Raw genomic sequence first — 22,903 nt, 5'->3', positions numbered from 1 at the left:
GCAGAGTGGAGCAGAGAGAGAGAGAGAGAAGCCCCGCAACCCCGCCGCTTACCAGCTTCGCCGGCGAGTCGCCCCGCCGCCCTCCTCGCCCATCCTACTCTCTCAAGCGCGGCCGGGGCTTGGCCCCCCCGCCGGAGTGGCGGGGAGGCCGGACCTGGAGCAACGCAGTACTGGCGTCGGAGGCGGCGGCGCTTGGCGCTCTGCTTCTTCCAGGGCCAGGCTCGCGACTGCAGCGCCAGAACCCCGCGAGGAGCGGCCCGTGCTCGGCGGCTCCTTGTGCGCCGGCTCCTGCGGCAGGGTCAAGGAGCCCGGGCCGAGCAGGGAGCGTCTACGAGCCTCCCGCCCGGCCGGGAGCGTGTATAGCAGCCTCGCCTCGCCGGAGAGCCAGGGAGCGTCTGCAAAGTGCCCACCCTGGCGGCGAGCGCGCGCAACGAAAACAACAAGGGGGAGGGAGAGAGCCGCCTGCCGCGAAGGAAAGGAAGCGTCTCCAAAGTGCCACACTCGTATCCACCGGCATGGGAGAAAGACCGCAGCAAATCAGGACTCGTGAGAGAGAGAGACTCTTGGCACGGAGGCGCATGACACCGTGTGAGCGTTTGGCTGCCGCGTTGTTGTCGTTTTAATGCGCCGAGCGGCAGCACGTCCCACACTGCTCCAGAAAGCCCTCGGCAGGAAGAGGTTAAATCCTTCATCTCTGTGTGTAAAACAACACTGCATGAGCAGGAAGCATCTGCAGCTTCCCGGGTCCCGTTGCCCAGGAAAACCTGCCCACAAAACCCTCTCCGTTTGCCTAGCCGCCGAGACAGCCGGGCATCATTGACACATAATACGGTTAGATAAACCTAAAACTTCCTGCAGTGCTCCCCCTCCTTTTTTATTTTAAGCACAGACATTCATAGATTTCCCGTCTGCTGGCCACGGCCCCAAAGCGGCTAGAGGCAACCCAATGGACTGCTCTGCAGTGCAGGGTTTCGTACCTTCATAGATACCAAGGCATAAACTTCAAATGGTGCATGCACGAAGATTACGTGCACACTGCACGGCAGTGGAAAACACATAACCACAATGACAGATCGGAGCTTTCTGAGTAAATACCCATTACAGAACTAGAAGTGGGAAGTTTGGTGAGAGCCAGATTTAGAACCAGCGACGACCCTGTAGTGCAGCTCCCCACGCATTAAAGGCTCACACGCCTGACAGCTGTTAACACGTGGTGAATGAGCGACTGGCTCAAATATCACATTTCCATACCACTTCAACAAGCAAACACCAACCCCTAAATGAAATGCTTTCCAATTCAGTCAGTTGACACAATCAGCTGCCAGCCATTGTGTATTGAATAACTGTGGTACAAATGACCACGCCCAAAACTTTTTTGAATAATGCCTGGGGGTGTTTCACATGGAACAATGCATTGCAAGCATTGTTCACAAGTGATATGATGCAGATATAGACCCTCCCATGTGTAGTGCAAGGGGGAATCATGACCAATTAGAATCAGTTGTTGGAAGGGACCCTGATGATCATCTAGTCCAATCCCCTGCAACGCAGACCCCATCCTCCTGTCACTGGTGTCACTGCTGTTTACTTGGACATGGTGGTGCCAATGGTGGCTGGTTCCATTGCAAGGAGACCAGCAGCAGGTGGAGCCAGAGCTAATGACAGGCAACACCCACCAATTCTAGTTTTGCCCCCGCCCCCGCCCCATCCCCTTCCCTGCTGAGCTCTGGATTGACTAAGGAAGAGGAAGGTGGCAGCTACAGCAGGCAGGTGGAGGCTACCTGAAATCAGACTGAGGTTGGTGGGAGGGGCAGAGACAAAGTGAATCAGGATGCGGCAGGGGCAAGGACCCCTTCACACCATGTCTTGGTCCAGATCTGGCTCAATCAATCATGCCAAGCCAAACTACATGACAAATTTCAGAAATAGACTGGAAAGAGAAGTTGCTGAATTGCAACTTATTATACATGATTAAGCTATTTTTAGCCATCTCACCCCTTGCTTTTTGCTGTAAGACCAATTGCAGTCGTTAACAGTCGTCAACTGGTTTTCCACACCTATCAGCCAATCACCCAGTCCCACCACCCTTCCCTCCCCACCCTCTCACTATATATAAGGGTCTGGTGACTTCTGTTTCAGTGTATCTGAAGAAGTGTGTATGCACACGAAAGCTCTAAGGTGCTACTGGAAGGAATTTTTTTAATTTTGTTTCATACATGACAAATGTCACACCTAGTTTGACTTATAGCAGAGTAACCAACATGATGCCCTTCAGATGTTGTCAGGCTACAGCTACCATAAACTTCTGATCATTGGTCTTGCTGGCTGTGAATCGTGGCAGTTGTAGCCCACCAACATCTAGAGGGCACCATGCTGCCCATTCCTGCTGCAGAAGAAAATAAGGACAATAGAGAAAGAGAAGTGAGATCTTAATGATGAGGAAAGAGGAGAAAACAAGCTACACATGCTTCTTGGCATCTCCAGCACTCCATGCATCAGTTGCCAGGTCCTATTTTTGGGGTGTCAATGTCAGCTTTGTATCAGGGTTACACCTTGTAATGTATACTTTAAAAGTTATTAACAGCCAACATTAGTCATATTCAGAGTAGACAAACTGATTTAAGTGAGTCTACTCTCAGTATGACTAATGTTGGCTATATATACTGTTCTTTAAGCCATCAATTAAAATATTCTCCATTTTGTCAAAGTGGTCTGAAATACAGCCATCAATAAAGCATATCAAGCAAGGATAAGTTTAGTGTCACTTACGGTATATGGAAGAGTCCTATTAACATATATGAATCTTATCCTCTCCCTGTGGAATTTATAACCTTTTCTATTAGAGTGTTTGCCAGCTGTTAATAGTTCTTGCAGTCATATTTGTACAGTTAGTTGCACAGGAGCCCTCTGAAATCAATGAATCTAACCCTGCATTGGGCTTGCCTGATAAAAGACAGTTTAAAACGATCAATGGCTTAGACGAAAAGGGTGGCTAGGGTATAAATGAGACATCACTCTTACTATCTGGCAGCCTGAGATTTCAAAATAATATCTTTCTGTATTGATTGCCCAACGATTAAAATGTAAGATGTGTGTTTCATCATATTTCCGTTATAGATTTGCCACATCCCTCTATGAATACTATATGGTGATACTCCAAAGAGATAAATTTCAATGTTAAAAATGTTATAGGCCTGTCACTAACTGTAAGACACTGTTACCCAGACCTAGATATTGATACTGTAGAGTATGATCAGAGCATGTAAGTTTGGACAGACCTTTACAGACAGGGTCCTGTAAGCTAAACTGCTAGAAAAAGAAAAGAAAATCTTCTCAAGATTCTACCTTTAGCCTTATTTAATGGGGATCACTGAAATTAGAGGGTATGTTTAACTTAGTTCTGAAGGAAGACTAGAGCAGGTGACATTTTAATTTACCGTCAGAGTATGCTAACTGCTGGGCTTTTAACATATCACCACGTGTGCTTTTATTTTCTCTCATTTCCCCCCATTTATCCTTTCTTATTACATTTCATCTTTATTTACCAAAGCACCATATTTTGCCCAAATTAAATGCCCATAGCACACAACCCTAGATAGGTTTATACACCCCATACCATGCCAAATCACATTTTTATTTTTAAATACAGTACAGTACATATTTGAGCAATGAGTTCACTATAAGCACATTCTATTTGGGCTTTTAAAAGAGGGGCACTGTCATATGCACTTGTCACTTCCAGTACCTGGAAGGGTTTTTTATTATTATTATTATAAAAAAGGCATTTATTTGTTTGTTTGGTCTCTTTTCTATCCCCTGTTTCATGCCCTTTGGCCCAGAACAGGGAATACAGTGTGCATATTTGCTATTACTATGCTTAGTAATATTTAAAATAAAATAAAATAAATCTAAGATATTCCATGACATACTGTTCCGCTGAGTGCAGACTTACATGAAGAAATAATTACAGTATTTTAATAGAAAATAATAATACCAATAATTGAAAAATTGAACTGTAGTACAACAAAGATAAAGGAATTGTTGCAGTCTAAGTTACTTGGCTAAGTTACTTGGTACAGAAAATCGCCTTGTACTGAGATAAGACTATCAGGCTGTCTAGCTCAGTATTGCTAACATAGATTGGCGGCCTCAGGTCTCCTGGGTTTGAGGCAAGAGTCTTTCCCAGTCCTACCTTGTGATGCTGTGGCTTGAACCTGGGACCATTTTTGCATGCAAAGCCCACACTCTGCCACTGAGCCATGGCCCCTTCCCTATTTGCTTATGAATGGCAAAATAATTTGTTGGAGACTGGAGTCAACACTTGGGGTATTTTTAAAGACAGATGCATAGAGCCAGCCAATGGAAGATGGGTGACATCTGGTGGTCAGTGTAAATTCACTGAGGTTTTTTAAATAAAAGTTGAGTATTTCCACTGGAAAGAATGGGACTTACTTCTTGTGTAAGTCATATGGAGATTGCAATGTGTGTTCAGAACAAAGTTAATATGTTAGACCAATAGCCAAACAACCTTAGATATATTTGTACATGTTGTACCATTTGCAAGACCCAGCCTGAATAATGCAGCTTATAATGCAAGAAAACTATCCATAGTAATGGAAGAAAACCAAATGGCAAGGTAGTACAATTTGCTTGGTTGCTGTGGATAAAAGCATAACTGGTACAAAATACTACTAATTTGTTTTTCAGGGGAAACACATACATTAGATTCTGAAATGCAGTTGAAGAAGACTTAATTAAATTCACAAACACTGAAGTCTTTATCTCCAGGAAGGCTGGCACAATCTGCAGTTGTACATTGTAGCATATAGTATTCTATGATAATATGTATAAAAGCCCTTGACATTTAATGAGACATTTGGAATTTATAACGCTCATAGGTTATTAGTGATCAAAGCCTTGGACTTATTCCGTTAGAAAAGAAGAACAACTTTAGAAGTATTCTCCTGTGATTCATATGCTTTGTAAAACAGGCTCTTTTCATAAAGACAAAGCAGCAGAAATCATGCTGGAGGTTTTGTGTGTGTGTGTGTGTGAGAGAGAGAGAGAGAGAGAGAGAGAGAGAGAGAGAGCCCTATTCAGTTTCGGGATTTAAGGTGAAATAAGGTTAGCAGAGTTCAGACCTGCATTCTCTTGAATGCTTTTTAGTATCTGTGAAATGTTTGTGGTGATTGTCAAGAAGGAATGGTTGTAAGAAAAACCAGATATATTTATTTCTATAGATATATACTTCACCCGTCATCCTAATTGGAACCCAAGGTGGCTAACAATACAGGTTTCAGTAACAATAAACAAAACTTAACTTAAAATGCTAACAGAAAACATACAAACCAACCATACTAAAACTGAATAAAACAAAGCAGCACAGTCAGTGGAAAATTTGTTATATTCCAGAGGCCTGGTGGTGGTGGTGGTGGTGGTGGTGGTGGTGGTGTGTGTGTGTGTGTACACACACAATGTCTAAAGTCCAGTATGGGGGGACTATCAAGCAGAAATCAGGAGAGAGAGCCATAATCTCACAGTTCCTTTAGGTTCTAGGTTCTGCTTCTGGGAATGCCTTGTGTCAGGCACCCCCAAACTCGGCCCTCCAGATGTTTTGGGACAACAGTTCCCATCATCCCTGACTACTGGTCCTGTTAGCTAGGGATGATGGGAGTTGTAGTCCCAAAAATCTGGAGGGCCGAGTTTGAGGATGCCTGCCTTGTGTCATGGAGCACTGACCAGCTAGCAATAGCCAGTGGTTGGACAATAAGCAGGCATCTCCTGCTGATGTTAATGATCGTATGGGACAAAACAGGAGAAGGCTTTCCTTCAGGTAAAACAAAAAAATAAATAAATAAAAATCCTTCCAGTAGCACCTTAGAGAACAACTAAGTATCTGAAGAAGTGTGCATGCACACGAAAGCTCATACCAAGAACAAACTTAGTTGGTCTCTAAGGTGCTATTGGAAGGAAAAAATTTTTTAAATTTTGTTTCAACTACGGCAGACCAACACAGCTACCTACCTGTTCCTTCAGGTAGTTGAGCCCCAGGTTATTCAAGGCTTTGTATATTAATACAAACTCATTGAACCAGCCTAGCAGCTCACAAGGAGGCAGTGCAAAGTTTGGAAGATCAGAGCAATATGATCCCCCACCCCCCTACTTGCTGCACCATATACCAACTGGTCAGTGGTATTTTGGACCAGAGGCAGCTTCCGGAACATCTTCATGGGAAACCTGACACAGAGTGCATTCCAATAATATAGTCAATTAATTAACTTGTAGTAAGGTTTTTGTTTTCTGCTTGGTAAATTGTTGAGACTTATGGCTGTGTCTTATGCTGGGATTTACAGTTCAATCTATTCAGACGTTTAACAGTGCAATCCTACATATGTGTATTCAGACCTTATTCTCCTTGAGGTCAACAGAGCTTCCTCCCAAGAAAGTGGGTAAAGGATATTAGCCATAGAAAGTATAGGATTGCTGTTGCCCACGTACCTAGACGTAAGCCACATTTACCTCTGTGGTACTTATTTTAAAGTAGGCATGTATATAATTGCACTGTTAGTCTGCAATCCTGTGCCGGCTTGCTGGAAATTTAACCCCAATGTCTTCCAGGGTACTTTTTTTTGTTTTTTAAAGAGTAGACGTGTATCAGGTCAGGCCTCTTATCCACTAACCTCGACTGGACTTACTGTTGTGTAAACATTGTAGTGTTGTGCAGTTTTTTAAAGAGATACGTGCAGAATTCAGCTGTAAGTCACAGCATAGGACACAACATTCATAGCAATAGGTCACAGGAGTTTACTAAACAGAAAAATAAAACATTAACAATTAAATCAGGATGTAATAACAGAACCACCATATAACAACCAAGTCCCTGTCTACTGATTTTCTGAATTCCTTTCCGTTGCACCTCAGGCCTGTGTTTAAGGAAGAGGATCCATTTATTACCTGGTGACTTAATTTCCCTTGACCTCTTGGAGGCTTTTCATAAAGTAGAAAATGGAATTATTTTTTGATTGCTTGTGAAAGTTGGGGATTCAAGGAAGTTTTGCAGCAGTTCTGGTTGTATTTCACTAGTTCTCTCTCATGCAGCAGTAGTTTTGGTTGACTGCTGCTTAACTTTGTGGGATTTGACCTACAAAATGTCCAGGGACCCTAGTTTAGTGGCAGAGCACATGCCTTGCATGCAGAAGGGGCTGGGTTTGATCTAACAGAATCAGGTAGCAGATGATGAGAAGGACACTGTGCCTGACACCCTGAAGAGCCACTGGCAGTACTGGGGTAGATGGACAATATAGTTTCACCCAGTAACATTCAACTTCTTATGTTCCTTATACCACAGAGTTCTGACTAATACTGCTAGGAGACATTATCCAGAGGCAGGGTGTAAGTGGTGTTATCAGTTTTTGGTTTTGATTTTTGTTGTTTGACCACAAATTTGATATTACAAAATTTAATGTATGTGTCCCAATGCAAATGTTCACTAGTTCCTAGCAGAAGCAGTGTGTTCCAATTCTTATATTCTGGACTTCCATATTCCTATTGAGATATAAAGTCACAAAGTAGAATCCTGACATTGTAATCTTTTATATGCAGGAAGTTTTCCTATGGGGACCATTACATAGCTGATCCTGCATATGTAATCTGAAGTGGTGTTGTCTAGCAACAAATATATTGACTAAATCTGTAGATCATGTGTTCCTACTCAACTTTTAGCCCTGAAGTATAAAGATATTATGCCTCACCACAGGAAAGGGCAAAGTTTTTCCTGTAGAAACAACTGCTCATTCTATAATATTTCTATTATTTAAGAACTGCTGATTGCCTTATTAGGGGTTACAGGTGGATAAAAATTATTATCGAGTACAAAAAGATACCGTTCTCTTCTGAGAGGCTCAGAATCTAATTACTTATTCATTGCCAGTTTTATTGTAGCTCAATGGATATCTATGGCACTTTACAACCACATATAAAGATGAAAGCTACCTCTAGGAGTTCAAAGTCCTAAAGTCAGCCCATGGAAGTAATGATAAGAAAAAATATCAAAGAGTAAGGCAAGTACATAAAGACCTTGAGCACTAGAAAACCAAATTATTTCAAATCATATTTTGCCAGGAATATTTGCTGGTTTTAAAGGGTGAACTTTTGCCAGAGGCATTAATTGAAATAGCTACTCACCAGCAGAATGTCTTGACCCTGGGAGCAAAGGCTATAAGTGCTGTTAAGTTTTTCAATATATTTTGAAATTAAGGTTGCCAGTGATTTGTAATTCAAATGAACTGGTAACATTAATTGGACTTTGTAACAGAGAAAAGAAAAAAAGGGGATAACTTACTGAAAGTATTTCAGAGATGGAAGCCAATGATTCAAGCTTTCCCAGACGTCTAAATTTTCTTGTTCAAGTCCTGTCCATATTCAGTATATAAATCATGACTGATCAGAATTGCCCATATTTTTGTGTGTTCTGGAGGCTTTTGTAGGATTTGATTGCTGCCTTCCATTTTTTTTAATTAAAAAATATTTCTAAACTTGAAATTACTGTGTACAATAACAAGGAGCTGTGATGATGTTTATGAATTAATGTGCTGTGTCCCAATTCCTTCTTCAGTTTCATAAATGATGGCACTAGATAGATACCTGCTATTTTACCCAATCACAATTAGCCCCTTGATGTGGTTATCAAAGTGGATGGACTGTCCATAATTGGATTGTCAACTTTAGTTAAAAGAAACTTCAGAACAGCTTAGAGAGAGAGAAATACTTTAGGAGATTTGTCTTCTTACCAAAGAGCTAAAGGAGGGAGTAGGTCAATAATGTGGAGTGACCTGCCATCTCACACTCATGCTCTCTCACATGCCCTCCCTGGCCTGGAGTGCCTTTTACCAGTTTTACCAGGTTTGACAGCTATGACTGTTCCTGGACTGGCTTAGCCATGGTGACCAATGTCCCAGTAAACTTCCAGCTGTGTTGCTGCCCTGTGTGATATATGGGTTGCCCTTAATTATCACCAAGAAGCTTCAGTTAGTGTAAGATTTGGTGACAAGAGTAATGATGGGAATGGCTGGAGTCATTCCTATTCAACCTACTTTGAAAAATATTTGTTGGCTGTCTTCTCACTTCTGAGACCAATTTAAGCAGTGGTGCTTAACTTTAAAGCCCCAAATGACTAGGAACCAAATACCCAGGGCTGGTGCATCCATTAAGGTGAACTAGGCAATTGCCTAGGGTGCCAAAATGGAGGGGGCGCTGGCCAGGCTTGGGCGGGGGGGGCGGGCTAGCAGCAGCTTCTCCGCTGGAGCGGAGAAACTGCTGCTTGCCTGTCCACCACCCCCACCTCCCGCTAAAGCAGACTTGGTGGGGGGCGGCGGGGGGCGCCAGAAGGTGGTCTGCCAAGGGTGCAAGAAACCCTAGCACTGGTCCTGCAAATACCTAAAAGAGTGACTCATCCCATACAAGCCTGTCCAATCCTAAAATCTCCTGGAGAGGCCCTGACCCAAGTATACTCTTTAGTAGAGACACACTTTGTTTCCACAAAGGAGGGGTCTTTTCCTGCAGTTGCATCCAGACTTCAGAATGCCCTCCCTAATGGGCACATTTAGCATATTGATAACAGTTGTCCGCTTTGTAGTTTCACCAAACAAGAAAAATAATTATTATTGAAGGACAATTTCAAAGGTTTATATAAGTAGGCAAGTTACTTTGTTTAATAATAACTAGGAATTTTCCTCAGAACGTCTTTAAATGACAGCTAAAAATGACAGCAGCTGACATTGGTTGGAAGTTAGAAATGGCAAAATAATTATTTAAATGCAATTCCAGTGCAGAATATCGCTTAGGACATTTGCCCACCAGGTCTCAGGATGGCTTCCCAGAAATTCTGGGGTCAAGTTACATAAGCTATGAGGACGCATTGAGAAGGTGGGCTGAGTTTGGCCCATGCTTGTTGAATTCCTTGAGAATGCAGCATCTGGCATGCAGCAAGGTGGTCATTCTGATTGCTTTGCCATGTGTGTGGCTTGCGATTCAACCCACAGGCATTTGCAGGGTGGGCGTTTTAGTAACTGTTTTGCTTCCGTCTTTAAAAGCCAATGGAAGCCACAATTTTTGAAAGTGGATCAATGTGATTTAAAACAAATTCAGCTCTGGGGTTAGATTATTTGAAGTTTAAACCGTACCGATTTCAGAACTTCTCATAAAATGTCTTATGTTTTTCTTCAGAAACACTGCAGTGAATTTTTTTACTGATGATAATGGCAGACTTCTGAATGGGTGACAAGCAGAACAATCCACACTCATATAATGCTGAGACCAGAGGCAGGCTGCCACTATGTCAATTGAACAACCATTGGACTGAACACATGCTCAGCCAGTAAGGGGAGGGGAAATATACAACCAGAATATGCAAAATGTTGCAGGAAAACTGAAGAAATACTCAGAGCAGCCTGGAAACTCCACTAGGGCCAACCAATAAGGTATTGTTTCTGTTCCACTACTTCCCTTATGCTGCCTGCATAGGGAGGGAACTGATGAACTCACCATGACAGGGACACCTCTCCAAAACAAGTCACAGTGTATGTGGTAGGGGGCTGCAGCTGTGCTACTCTACCAGCTTCAGAGGTGCTGCCACGCTCTAGGACTGGTAGGGTGAAGGAGGGTGGTGTTGAGGATTGGGGAGCAATGGGTTGGCAGTGCTGGGTGCAGCTAGTTGCCTCTGCCGCTGCCAACCTAGTGCTTCCTCAACCCTCATTGCCACCCTGCCGCAGCCCATCTGGAACCTGGAGTGGCGGTACCACTGCATCCAGGAAGCAGCAGCTCCCTACCTCACACACCACAGCTGCTCAGAACACTCCATGCATTGCAATGCACATACAGTATACCCCAGTACCACAATTGTTAAGATCTACTAAAAATGGTCTAGGAAATTAAGGGCACCAGGAAGAAAAGGTTTTTAATTTCCTAGGGAGAGAGCCATCTGAAGATGGATCTGCCCCACATATCTCCACACACAACAATATATTTTGTAAATGCCTAGTGCAAGCTGAACCTGCTATCATTTCAATTTTTAAAATTTTTGTTTTGTTGCTCTGGGAAAATTAGTACTTTTAAAGCAATAACCCTAAATGAAACCCATTAACTTCAAATGTATCTGTTTGCTAGTAGGAAGTCTGCAGCCTGCTGACTCATGTCAGACAGAAACCTTTTCTTGTCTATTGAGAGCCACACTGAGAGCCAGTGTGGTGTAGTGGTTAAGAGCGGTAGACTCGTTATCTGGGGAACCGGGTTCTTGTCTCCACTCCTCCACATGCAGCTGCTGGGTGACCTTGGGCTAGTCACACTTCTCTGAGCCCCACTCACTTCTCTCAGCCCCACTCACCTCACAGAGTGTTTGTTGTAGGGGAGGAAGGGAAAGGAGAATGTGAGCCGCTTTGAGACTCCTTCGGGTAGTGAAAAGCGGGATATCAAATCCAAACTCTTCTTCTTCTTCTTCTTCTATTGACACAACTGGGCCGCAGACTGCAGCTTGACACCATAGGCTGCACCTTTCCCCTGCAGACAGATTTATTGTGGGAAGAGGCAGGCCCCAGTCATTCACCTTCACTGTTTCTCTGGCAAGGAAGTGCTGCAACATGCCACTCCTCACACTTACCAATGAGCATTTCCTCTGTGTGGTCTGCAAACAGGCAAAGAATAACAGAGCATGAAGCAGCATGATTAAGGGAGATTACGTAATATTGCTTGTTTCTTGGAAGAAACAGACTAGCATAGAAACAGCATGCCTCCCCCCACCCCGTTTTGATTTAATGAAAGAAATGAGTCCTCACTTGATCTTAGAAATAGTTAAGGGTTTCATAATATTGGAAATAAAGTAGCATCCCTTGCTAGCTGCCCTTGTTTTCAGCAAATCATTTATTGAGGATTCTTTTTATATTCAGACTGCTAGAGCATTAGAGTTAAGAACATAAGCTATAATCCATTGTGCGTATTTGCTAGAACAATATATATCCCGGCCATAAGGCAGCTTGTGAAATCTTTTGAAAATCGGTGTATCATCAAGCGTGTCTTACAAAATCAGCATCTCAAAGCGTGTCTTACAAAATCAGCATCAGGAATGTTTCACAAATAGTGAGTGGTCAGTGTCTGAAAGAGGAGGCATTTGCTCAGGAATACCTGGCCCAAAGTCCCAATTACAATGCAAAGACTTACTGTAGTTATTCAGAGGTGAAGGAATGGTATTCTCCATTCTGGGATAGGTCAGTGGGTAAAGCATGAGACTCTTAATCTCAGGGTCATTGGTTCGAGCCCCATGTTGGATGAAATATTCCCGCATTAGTCTAGATGACCCTGGAGTCCCCTTCCAGTTCTATAGTTCTATGATTCTATGTGATTCCATGTGATTCCATGTCAATCTCTGTATACTCAGTAGTTATCTATTATTATTTGGCATGTCCTAAGGGTAACTGTTGTTCATAAAAAGAGGTGCCAAGACTGAGCCTTCACTTAAAATAAACTTTGGAAATATGACATTCCCATCATGAAATCAAATCACCATAAAGTATATTTTGAAGGGACACCTCCTGTTTGCCATTGTTATCCCTGAGTTGAATAGCCAGTATATGGTAATGGTAAGACTGAGTATCAGACTAGTATTGGAAAGACCCAGGTTTAGATTCCCACTTGGCCATGAAGCTCCCTAACAAGGATGTTTTGAGGATAAAATGAGGAACGATGGGTGCTGCCTTGAACATTTGGATAAAGGCATTATTTGTAATGTCTGTAAAAATAAAAAGAACCGCTCCCTCTGGAAGGGGTTAATTCCTAAGACAAATGCCATCAAGTCTCTTATTTTTTGTTTGATATTCCTAGAATTACACAGCTTAAGCTAAATTAAGTATCAATGTTAATTAGTTAATCAAGGTTTTGTCTAAACTTATTGACTAGTATTGTCATATCCTGGGTGTTTAGGGAGAGTACTTGCTGTGTGAGGAAGCCTTACAATGCATCTGTCCAAAGACCAGGAGTTAAGAAATCTTCAGTAACTATACTTATCTGTGATCAACAATGCAACGTAGTGGCTAGCAATTGCTACATAAATAAAACAGATGACCCAATCACTTCCCATTTACCAGTAGCTATTGGGGGGGGGGAGAGACCACACCCAGGGAGGGAGGCTTCTTTACAAGACCAAGCATGTCTCTTAAAGAGACAAGCAACACACACAAGTGTGTCCTCTTCTATTACACTGTAATAATTACCATGAAGGGGGTATATTTTTTGCCAAATGAAATGCCCATGCTGCTCTCACTAGAACACTTATTCATTGACATCACTGAATCAGCAAAGCAATACTAAGGACACACAAGTAGGTACCAGTAGCTGCTGAACAGACAAGCATCATGGAAATGGTTATTTGGGAATATTACTAGGACATTATAAGGCAACCCCTTTGCTAATATTTAATCTGTATCCTCCTGGTGGGTTGCTGTGTTTTTGTTTTTGTTTTGTAAACCACACATGGTATTTGTTGAAGAGTGGGGTATAAACCCTCAAATAAAAGCATACACATGTTGAAGGCACATACAGTGTATTATGATATATGTGAATGTTGTGGGATAACCAGCCCCATATAATCAACATGCTTAAAACTAATTAATGGTGAAAAAAGGCTTGCAAAGCAGGAATTAGGTCTTCCAGAACTTGAATCCAAGATGCATGTCTCTGACTCTCTGGGTGTGCCAGGTTCATTCTCTTAGTCAACACAGCTAGGCTGCCTCATAACTGGAATAAAGGTTAGTGCTCTGTTAAATCTTTGTTGTGTCTTCCTGACTCTGACGACAGACTTCATGTAAGCTGAGCTGCATCAAAATTTAATAATAAGCCATTGACAAAACATAAGACCCCAGTAGTTTTGGGGTAGGATTACCTTTGGCCTAAAAGGTAAAAGTGCCTTTTGCAATCTTTTACAGAAGATGCCAGGGTGACTGGGATGTGTGTTTGCTGGAAGTAGTAGTTGTTTTTCTGCAAATGTTGCTGGAAAGGAGGAGGAAGTGGGCAGAACTCCATGTGGGGACTGAGGGACAGCAGCCATACTGGCTGGCTTGAGCAGGCTGTTAAAGAGAGACAGGGGGATGGCACTTAGGATGCCCCTGAATCCAATGCTGCTCTGCTGGAAAGGACAAGCCCCTCTTAGGATGTGAATGCCCCACAATCCCTCCATCTAGGTTCAGGTTGTATATATGTGTAAATAAAGCATATATATCATAAAGACACCAACGAATCTGTTGTGCCTCCTTGTCCCAAAAGGGAACACAGTTCCTGGTGTTCTTAAGGGGGAATTCTGAGGCCTAAGGGGGTTATTTCTCATTTTCTCTATCACTATAAATTTTAAGCCAAGCAGGAATTACATTTCTCTGTTTTTTGCATTATTCACACATTTATGCCACTTGGAATGATGCCTTTTTATTTTTCAGACGTAGCTTCCTCTAGAACAGACTGTACCCAAAATGAGTTCAGAAACACACCTGGATTTGCTCTACAAACCTGCATATAAATATCCAGTAAACTGATTACATTTGGAGACAATACACTTAAGAAAATATAATACCCTGTGCACTGGAGAAGCAGGTTAATATTAGCTGATTTATAGTGCATACTAAATTGAATCAGCATTTCCCACAGACAAATAACAGGCATATGGAATAAGAGAAACAGTGATGGCATATTAGGGTAATTTTAAACAGACTAGGTTGTGTTGAATAAAATGTGCAGTAGTGGTGGTTGATGCCCATTGGGACAGTAGAGTGGAAAGCAGGGACACCAACAATAGGGGTGCATTCAGAAGGTTATAGCCACAATAGTTTTCCTGATTATAATGCTAGCACTTTTGTCCCAGTTTCAAATGCTCCTTTTAAAGTAGGCTACATTTGAGTCATGCAAGTCAGAGTTGTCTACACCGAGAGAGACTTCTCTCCATTCAGGCAAACAAGAGGCATTACCACAGTTCAAAGACACATACAGTCAGGCAAAAACACTTGAGGGGGATGGAGTAAGGCCTCAAGAGCTGTATTCAGGCCCCCAGGGCTGGAGATTCCCCACCCCTAGTTCTACTGAAGTTTGGTTTATCGTTAAAGTTGTTGTTGGCTATGCTCCTCTTGGCTTGTGTCCTGTGAGAATATGTAACACATTGCACAACTCTATAATTGTAGTAATTGCAACTAGGCAATAGAAGGTTTCTATTTCTTTTTTAGATGGCCAAAGTAACCAGGAAGTAAATGGCATTGTTCACATATAGCACTTTTTAATTGGCCAGGTGCAGAAAGGGAGCTTTAAGTTTCATTTGAGATACTGCCAAGGCAGAATATGAGAACAGATGAACCAATGATCTGTTCAGGTACGACAATTTTTAATGGTTTTTGTGTGTCTGCATAAAATCTGTCAGTGAATATATTTAGGAGTTAAGGAGTAGAAGTGTTGTTGAGTGTTTTGAAAGCAGAGGCAGATGGAAAGTGAATCTCAGAGGAACAGTTGTCATCTTTAAATTGGCAACACCACTGAGGAAACTGGAAGGACTGCAGGCTGAGGGGACAATTTTACCTGTGTTTCAGATCAGCTCTGCTCTTTCTATAGCCATGGTGACAATGCGAACACAATAGGAGTGAGTTCATCCCAGGGTTGCGAGCAAAGATGACAGCCTTGAAAATGAACCCAATAAAGTGAAGTTTCATTCTATTGAGAGCTGAGAGATTGCAGTTTGGGAGAAGAATTATGAGGTTTGTTTATTTTGGTGGCAGCCTAACTTCTTTTTTTCTTCTCCAACAGAAAAGCTTTGTTATAATTAAGCCAAGAGGGAGGATTCTGTTTTAGTGATGCAGAACTCAATACAGAGAGTTGATTTAGATTCCCTACAAGAAGGATTTGCTGCTTTGTTAACACTCTGCTCAGCAACCCTTCAAAGCAGAGATCAAACATCAATTTGTAAAATTAAGAAAAGCGGCATAGAAAGAAAACGAGTGAAGTTGCATGCAGGTGGGAAACCTTTTCTCTGTGTGTGAAATCAGTGCTATTGACCTTGGGCCACCTTTTGTGTTCTGACAACTGAGAGAGAATAGGGTTTCCAGTTTGATGTGCAGACAATGGTAAATTATAATATTTATTTTTCTCCCATTAAAACTTTCATATTCTGATTCTGCACATGAAGCTGCTGTTAAAAACAAGCACCACACCATCCATACCACACCACTCATCTGTAGATTTTAAGTAAGAAGTACATGAACTGCTCTATGTGAACAGGCATTATCATCACAATTGCAATATAAGAAATTAATCTCATTTTATATATTCATTTATTCATTCCTTACTGCATAAAACAGTTCTTTGAAGAATCCAACCCTCGATTTAATTATACTGGACTGAAGGGCACAAGGAGGAAGGTAGTCTTATATATAAAAAAACACCAATATGCTATTCTCCCATCCAAATTTCTCAATAGTTAATAACACATGGCATTCAAGTCAGCAACTCCAGAGACACCAGTGTGGCAACTGGAACATATATTTACAGCTGAGCTCCTCTGGTTCAGTGGCTACCGGTATTATTATATTTGTACCTGAGAGACTTGAGTTGTAATCCAGCTCAGCAGCTGAGCAGACTTGAGAAAACCACTAAGAGTGTGATTCAGCCAAAATAAAGCACTTCTAAGTATCACTGTTAATGCGATAGAGCTAAGCATGTGCTTACATTTGACTGAATAGTGTCCTGTGAATGTAATCCACAACTAACACCTCTGGAATAATCCTGGAGACTCCCATGGGAATTTCATGATACCTTGATCACAAGTCACACCTGGGTCTAAGTTCTCTATAAAACAAGGATGGACAACATCTGGCCCTCCAGAGGTTGTTTGACTCCAATTCCCATCAGCTCCAGCCAGCTTGGCAAAAGATCAGGGATGATAGGTGTTGCAGTCTGGCAACACCCGGATGGCCACAAGTTTATCACTCCTGCTATAAACCATACAAACTAATTATTGGGGATGTGTGCTAAGCAGAGTATTTAATTTGGACCCCAATTTGGTGCTTTGGAAAACAGTCTGTCTTGATCTGAAGTGCTTTGTAGTCTGCTTGATTTGGCTAAAGGTCAACTTCAATTTGCTTCATTTCTCTTCCAAATCTTTATTTTTGTTGGGCAGGGGAGGCAGAGCTATAACTTCCTCCCTTTTGATAGAAGTGGATGAATTTTGCAGGCCACCCAAATAGATAAAATAAAGGCAGATAGGTCCAGAGATATTTGAAATTGTGTGTGTGTGTGTGTGTGTTGTAAAAAGGACAGAATAATCTGAAATTTGCAGCAAGTTTCCACTTCTGAGGGCATATATCCTACCAAATTTCAGACGCCCCCCCCCCCGTGGTTTTCCCACAAGGGCAGCCATTTCTTCATTTCCTCACCCCCATTAACTATTAGGAAATTTTCAAATGGCCATAACTCCACTCCAATCCTTTGATAGAAATGGGTGAAATTTGTAGGCATTGTAGCAGTTAAGATGTATTGGTGGTTATGGTTTAACTTCCCATGGGTGGTTTGGAATAATTTAAATATTTCCTTTTCAGGACACAGAAAAGGATGTGCTTGTGAAAATAAAAGAGGTATGGGTCAGTGGTCAGTCATTTCTAGTATTTCACATTTTGTGGGGCAGAGAAGAAGAATCATGGAATTGTAGAGTTGTAAGGTATCACAAAGGTCATCTAGTCCAACCTCATGCAATGCAGCAATATTTTGCCTAATATGGGGCTTGAACCCATGACCCTGAGATTAAGAGTCTCATGCTCTACCAACTGAGCTACCAAGGAAGGAGGAGAAGGAGCAAGTGGGGGTAGGGGCTGTAAGACTGGCACCCAGAGGTAGAGGAGTGAGGTGTTAGGCAGTGGGAAGAAGAGATGCTGGCTCTCTCCTCTGCCCTTACTATGAACTGGAGATGCACATCAAGGAGGTGGGAGGACTTTGACCAGCCAGAGGGAAGGACTGAATAGGAGGCTGTCTTGTTCCTCTGCTTGGCTATAAGTGGTAGGGAGGCTACTACTGCAGATTTGCTCCACCTGGCAACCCACCTGGCAACCCACCCCTGCCTCTGTCTAATGTATTTTTCATGTTTTACAGTTAAAATAAACAAAACAATTGATACCCTGCTGCCTTCCTTGACAAATTTGTAGTGTGGTTTGAAATTTTATGTATAGTAGTTATAGCACCCAAACAATGCTATCTCTATCCACAGACAGTGGCGGTTTAGGAGAGAAGAACAGGATGAAGGTTATTGTAATCCTAGATAAATAGGATCTATCTGAATAGGTAATGGGATTAAAAACACAACGCTAAACTCGTTTACTTGGAAATAAGTACTACTGAGTTCAGAGGGGCTTACTCCCCAGCAAGTATGCATTGGATTGCTGTTAAACTATAAAACTGCACATCTTTCTTTCATGAAACAAAACAAAATAATAATAATGCTGAGTATACTATGACAATTAGTGCTCCCATCATGGAAAGCACAGAAGTTGTTGTAGAGGAAATCAATATTCTCTTATAAACTGCACTTAATATTCTGTTTGGGCACCTATTTGACTAAAAGAATAAAACAAAACAAAACAAAGCCTAAATTAATTTAGTGTAGGCCTGGAAATGCAGGCAAAAAAGGAATTCCTCACCAGGGGATTAATTTATTATTGTAGGTGGTTCTACTGTTATTTGTAAATTAAGGGACAGCAACAAGGAGGAAGTGAGATAAAGCACAGTGTCTTGGCTCATGAGCAGTAACAAGTAAGAGCGCATTAAATATTTTTTTTTTTAAAGTTAGACATAATTTTACTATCTCAAAAGTTACTGGAAATGTACACACATGAATAAGACTAAACAAGACATGTAAAAACATGCTTTGGAAATCTTGATTACATTATCAGAGATTGTGCCATCCTCTTTTTCAGGACTGTATTGGAATGAGGCCCAATGAGCAAATGGTTTATGTGAATTCATAATGTGCCCTTGAGAACACTTGGTGCTCAATTTTAAGGAACTAAAACATCTGAATAACCTAACAATCACTACACAAACTTCACTGGGGTAATAATGTCTTCCTGAGCGTCGTCCAGTTATATCCTGAAACCTGATATCCCCATTCTAGATGTTAACAGAAGTGATAATAATTTATGTCTCAGTGTTTGTTCTTGAGATGGGACGTCATGTCAGCTTTGACTTTAAAGTAAAATCTCTCGCCAAGAAGCATACCAATTTAACCTCAAGTAAATTTGATTTAAAAAACATGCTACAAAGAGGTCAATGGTGAATGAACCATTCACCATTGAAATATGAGTAACAACAGAAGCAATGGGGGGGGAGCTTTGCTACAGAGTCTTTTTATGGCTCTCTTGGTATATTAATCTGAATAATTTCATCAGATTTCCTTCCTACTCTGTTTCAGGCAGTGGTAGAATATACTTAGTGATTAGAACACTTGAATTTTATCTAATATTATGAGATTGGGAAGCAGCATCAAATCACGATTTACAATCACAAAATACTGCATAAACCTCAACAAGGGCATTGCCAACCTTTTTGGACAAATATAGCCAGTGGTGGATTTATAAAGGTGTGGAGAGTTCCCTCCCCGCACAGGGCGCTGAGCCAAGGAGGCACAAGATAATGATGAATTAAAAAGGAATAATGAATTAAATAGGAATTATTATGAAAATAAGACGGGGGGGGGGCAAATTTTGTCCTCACTCAGGTAACTGCATTACCAAAGTTTGCCCCAGCAGCTAACCTTATGTGCAGCTTTGTGGGAAGCCAATAAGTTTTGATATGGAGCATCTGCCTAGAACAGGGGTTGTCAACCAGCTGCTCATAGTCACCAGTACTCCCTCTGGCATCCATGGAAAGTTTCAGCAAATATCCACTCAGAAATCCATCATATATGAGATGTGGGAGACCATCTGCACCATTTTCATCTCTTTTTATGCTGTTTTCAATGTGGCAGTCATACACAACACAGCAGCCATTTTGTGCCAGGTGCCAATAGCACTATCTCAAAATTCCAAGTGTGCCCACTGCCAGGGAGCTGAAAAACACTCTACTAATACTATTTTCTGGTCTCAGCTTCATAGGTAGGACCATAACCACTCTAACAAAGTGTCCCCACACAGCTGGTCCAGGAGTATCTCATAGTCAGTGGTAACAAAAGGTGTAGGGAATGAGAAGATGGAATAAGGTTGCATGCTGCTGATCCCACTCTAAATAAAAGGGAATCCATCAGGATAAGCAAGGCTGATTCAGTTCCCTGACCAAGCCTGAAACCAAACTGGAATGAGTCTAGATAATCCATATCATCTACAGGAGTCTGCAGTTGCCCCACCTTGACCATCTCCACCAACTTCAATAAAAGGGGTGGGGTCTCACAGGCAAAGCACCAAGTGCAGACCCTCTAAGCCCACCCCAAGATCAAGTCTGGACTGGTGCTATCTTGGTGGGCACATTAGGTTAGATGCATGTAGTTCACCCACTGAGGTTTCACCAGTTCAGTCTTCATTCATGATCAAATTGTGGATCACCATGGTCTTATTTTGGACAGACCTGATGTTACATAACAGCACTGCAAGACCGGAGGGCTCAGTGGATAAACAAATAGTTTTTCAATACTGTACTGGGAGACTGAATGGTTAATAATTGCAGGAGATGCCACCTACCTACCTGAGGCAGCATGGGAAGAAGAACAGCTGGTTGTTGTTTGTGTCAAGATGGCTGACTGCTATTAGAGGCTCTGACCTTGATTGTGTTCTACATTAAAATAAATGGTTAAGTCCTGTTAGAAAGTAGCAGTATATGTTCTTCCTGGAAGCCTGAAAGCTCCTCTGATAGCATAGCAGCTACATAAGTGATGCTTCAAAGAAGTATTTCAAAGGACAATGCCTTAAGTGTTTGCAAGAGAAAGCTAAAATGGAGGAAGAAAAACAGAAGCTTAGTTAGAATTTCTTCCTGTGCTTTAGTTCCCGTTTTCCTTCTTGCACTTTAGCTTTTTCTTGCTGTTCCAACAGTATGACATACACATTAGAATTATATTTTGACTATGCCCCCAAATGTTTGACATTTTAAATGTTAATCTGCACGGTAATCAAGACAGGATATTTTATTTGTCAAAATACCTACCTTAAACTTCAAAGGTTTTACCTCTAAATACCGAAGCAATCATTGTACACATTAAATAAAGGTCAAAAGCTAGGTTTACCATAGGCATTTATATTGCACCATAAATTCATTTCACAAACTATGATATACATTAGGTGGTTAACCTGGGGCCCTGGATCTTGCAGTCCTTGCAAAACAAATGAGGGAAAGGTAGTGGAAAACTTCTTTGCAGGTGTCAGCAGTGTTGAGATGTATGAAGAGGAAGTAAAAGTAGAACATATCCTTTCAACACTGTTTAAATAGCAGCAAAAGAAAATGTCATTTGTGTCATAAAACAATTAAATGTTGCATGACATTTTGTAGAAGGCAAGGTTCATCATGATAAATTCAGTGTAATGGAATCCACAGAACTCTACAAAGGTCATTGGGTATAGTCAACTCTCTGTACTGACAGGCTTCCATTAAATAATCTATGATCAAATTCAAATGTTTTGTTTTCAACACAACTGCTGCCCCAAACCACAGCCCCTTGAGTAGGGATCTACTGGTATATGCTTCCTAGAATGGTTAGATGTTATTGCTTCAGAGACAACCAGATTTGGCTTTGGAGTTATTATACTTTGTCCAAACATCAACAGAACCACTGTGTTGTAGTGTATAGATTTGGACTGGAGAGTGTTGGAATGTGTTACATTCAAGGGTCAGCCAAGAAGCTCACTGGGTGACTTTGAGCAAATCATTCCCTTTTATTATGACTTAACCAGCTTCACAGGTTAGTTGCGTGAAGTTAAAATGTAGGTAGGGGATAGGGTTAGGGTAAATTGTGGGATAAACTATGTGATCATGTAATAACCCTTCATATGTGACCAATATCCTTAAACAACACTGCTAGCCTCAATAATGTTGCAATGAAAAATCTCCAATTACTCTGTTTGGCATGTATTGAAATTAGAATATACTGCTTGCTGTTACATCTTTCTACATATCAAATGAACTGCCCAAGCTGCATCACTACTAATGGATGGGTGCACTGCTCACTTTAATGCTGATCTTCTGCTGCTATTTAATGAAGACTAACTTATGAAAAATTGATTCCAGAGTGCTCAGTTTATTGATGAAGTGAGTACAAAGCCAGGTTGTAAGGAGCACCTTTAAAAAAATAGTTTTCTACAAGTAGTTTACTTTTCATTTAAGGTCCTAATGGAATACAGCCATTTACTTCAGCTGTTCAAAGGCACAGGTTGATGGGACATACTAAATAAGGAACAGTGAAGACAACAGGAACAGTTACAAAATTTGAAGCAGAGTTGAAAGCTATGTCAAGATATTATCAAACTGCAGAATAAGATCATCATGAAGAGGAGAAACCAGAGTTCTAAAGAGCAGAACAAAAAAAGGGGAGGGAAGATAAAAGTCACAATTTTTGTAAACCGCTTTGTGTATGAATTTTATGAAATAAATTAAAAATACGTTTTGCAGCCATTAAGTTCTGTAGCACTACTTAGTTGCTTTGTTCATTAATCAGAATCTATCAACAGCTCCAGCTCTCCATCACAATCAGCAAGGGAGGAAGCAAAAACTTGCAAGCAGCCATAAACTGGAGTACTGGCTTTCCAAGGCTTCTAGTACAGCACATGGAACTTTCCCTAACAGTGTGGTATTAGTCCTCAGAATGTCTGCATGCCATTAGAAACTGATAAAGATTTGGCTCCTTTTCAAGTTGCTGAAAAGC

The 22,903-nt window shown here is 41.5% G+C and overlaps 1 protein-coding gene and 1 non-coding gene across 2 annotated transcripts in view; both read right to left on the bottom strand.

Moving 5' to 3' along the window:
* MGAT5 (alpha-1,6-mannosylglycoprotein 6-beta-N-acetylglucosaminyltransferase) overlaps window positions 1-383 on the bottom strand; it is a 111,354-nt gene extending 110,971 nt beyond the window's left edge. Inside the window, exon 1 of the mRNA XM_033163827.1 lies at window positions 53-383. The gene's annotated coding sequence lies outside the window, so the exon portion shown is untranslated. The remainder of the gene's footprint in view (window positions 1-52) is intronic.
* Window positions 384-17,776: 17,393 nt separating this feature from the next.
* On the bottom strand, window positions 17,777-17,849 carry TRNAK-CUU. Its single transcript has one exon. It is a non-coding gene; the product is annotated as a tRNA-Lys (tRNA).
* Window positions 17,850-22,903: the final 5,054 nt, after the last annotated feature.

The sequence above is a fragment of the Lacerta agilis genome, chromosome 1, assembly GCF_009819535.1.
Source record: "Lacerta agilis isolate rLacAgi1 chromosome 1, rLacAgi1.pri, whole genome shotgun sequence".
In the NCBI taxonomy this organism is placed as follows: Eukaryota; Metazoa; Chordata; class Lepidosauria; order Squamata; family Lacertidae; genus Lacerta; species Lacerta agilis.
This window is presented reverse-complemented; position numbering and strand designations above follow the sequence as displayed.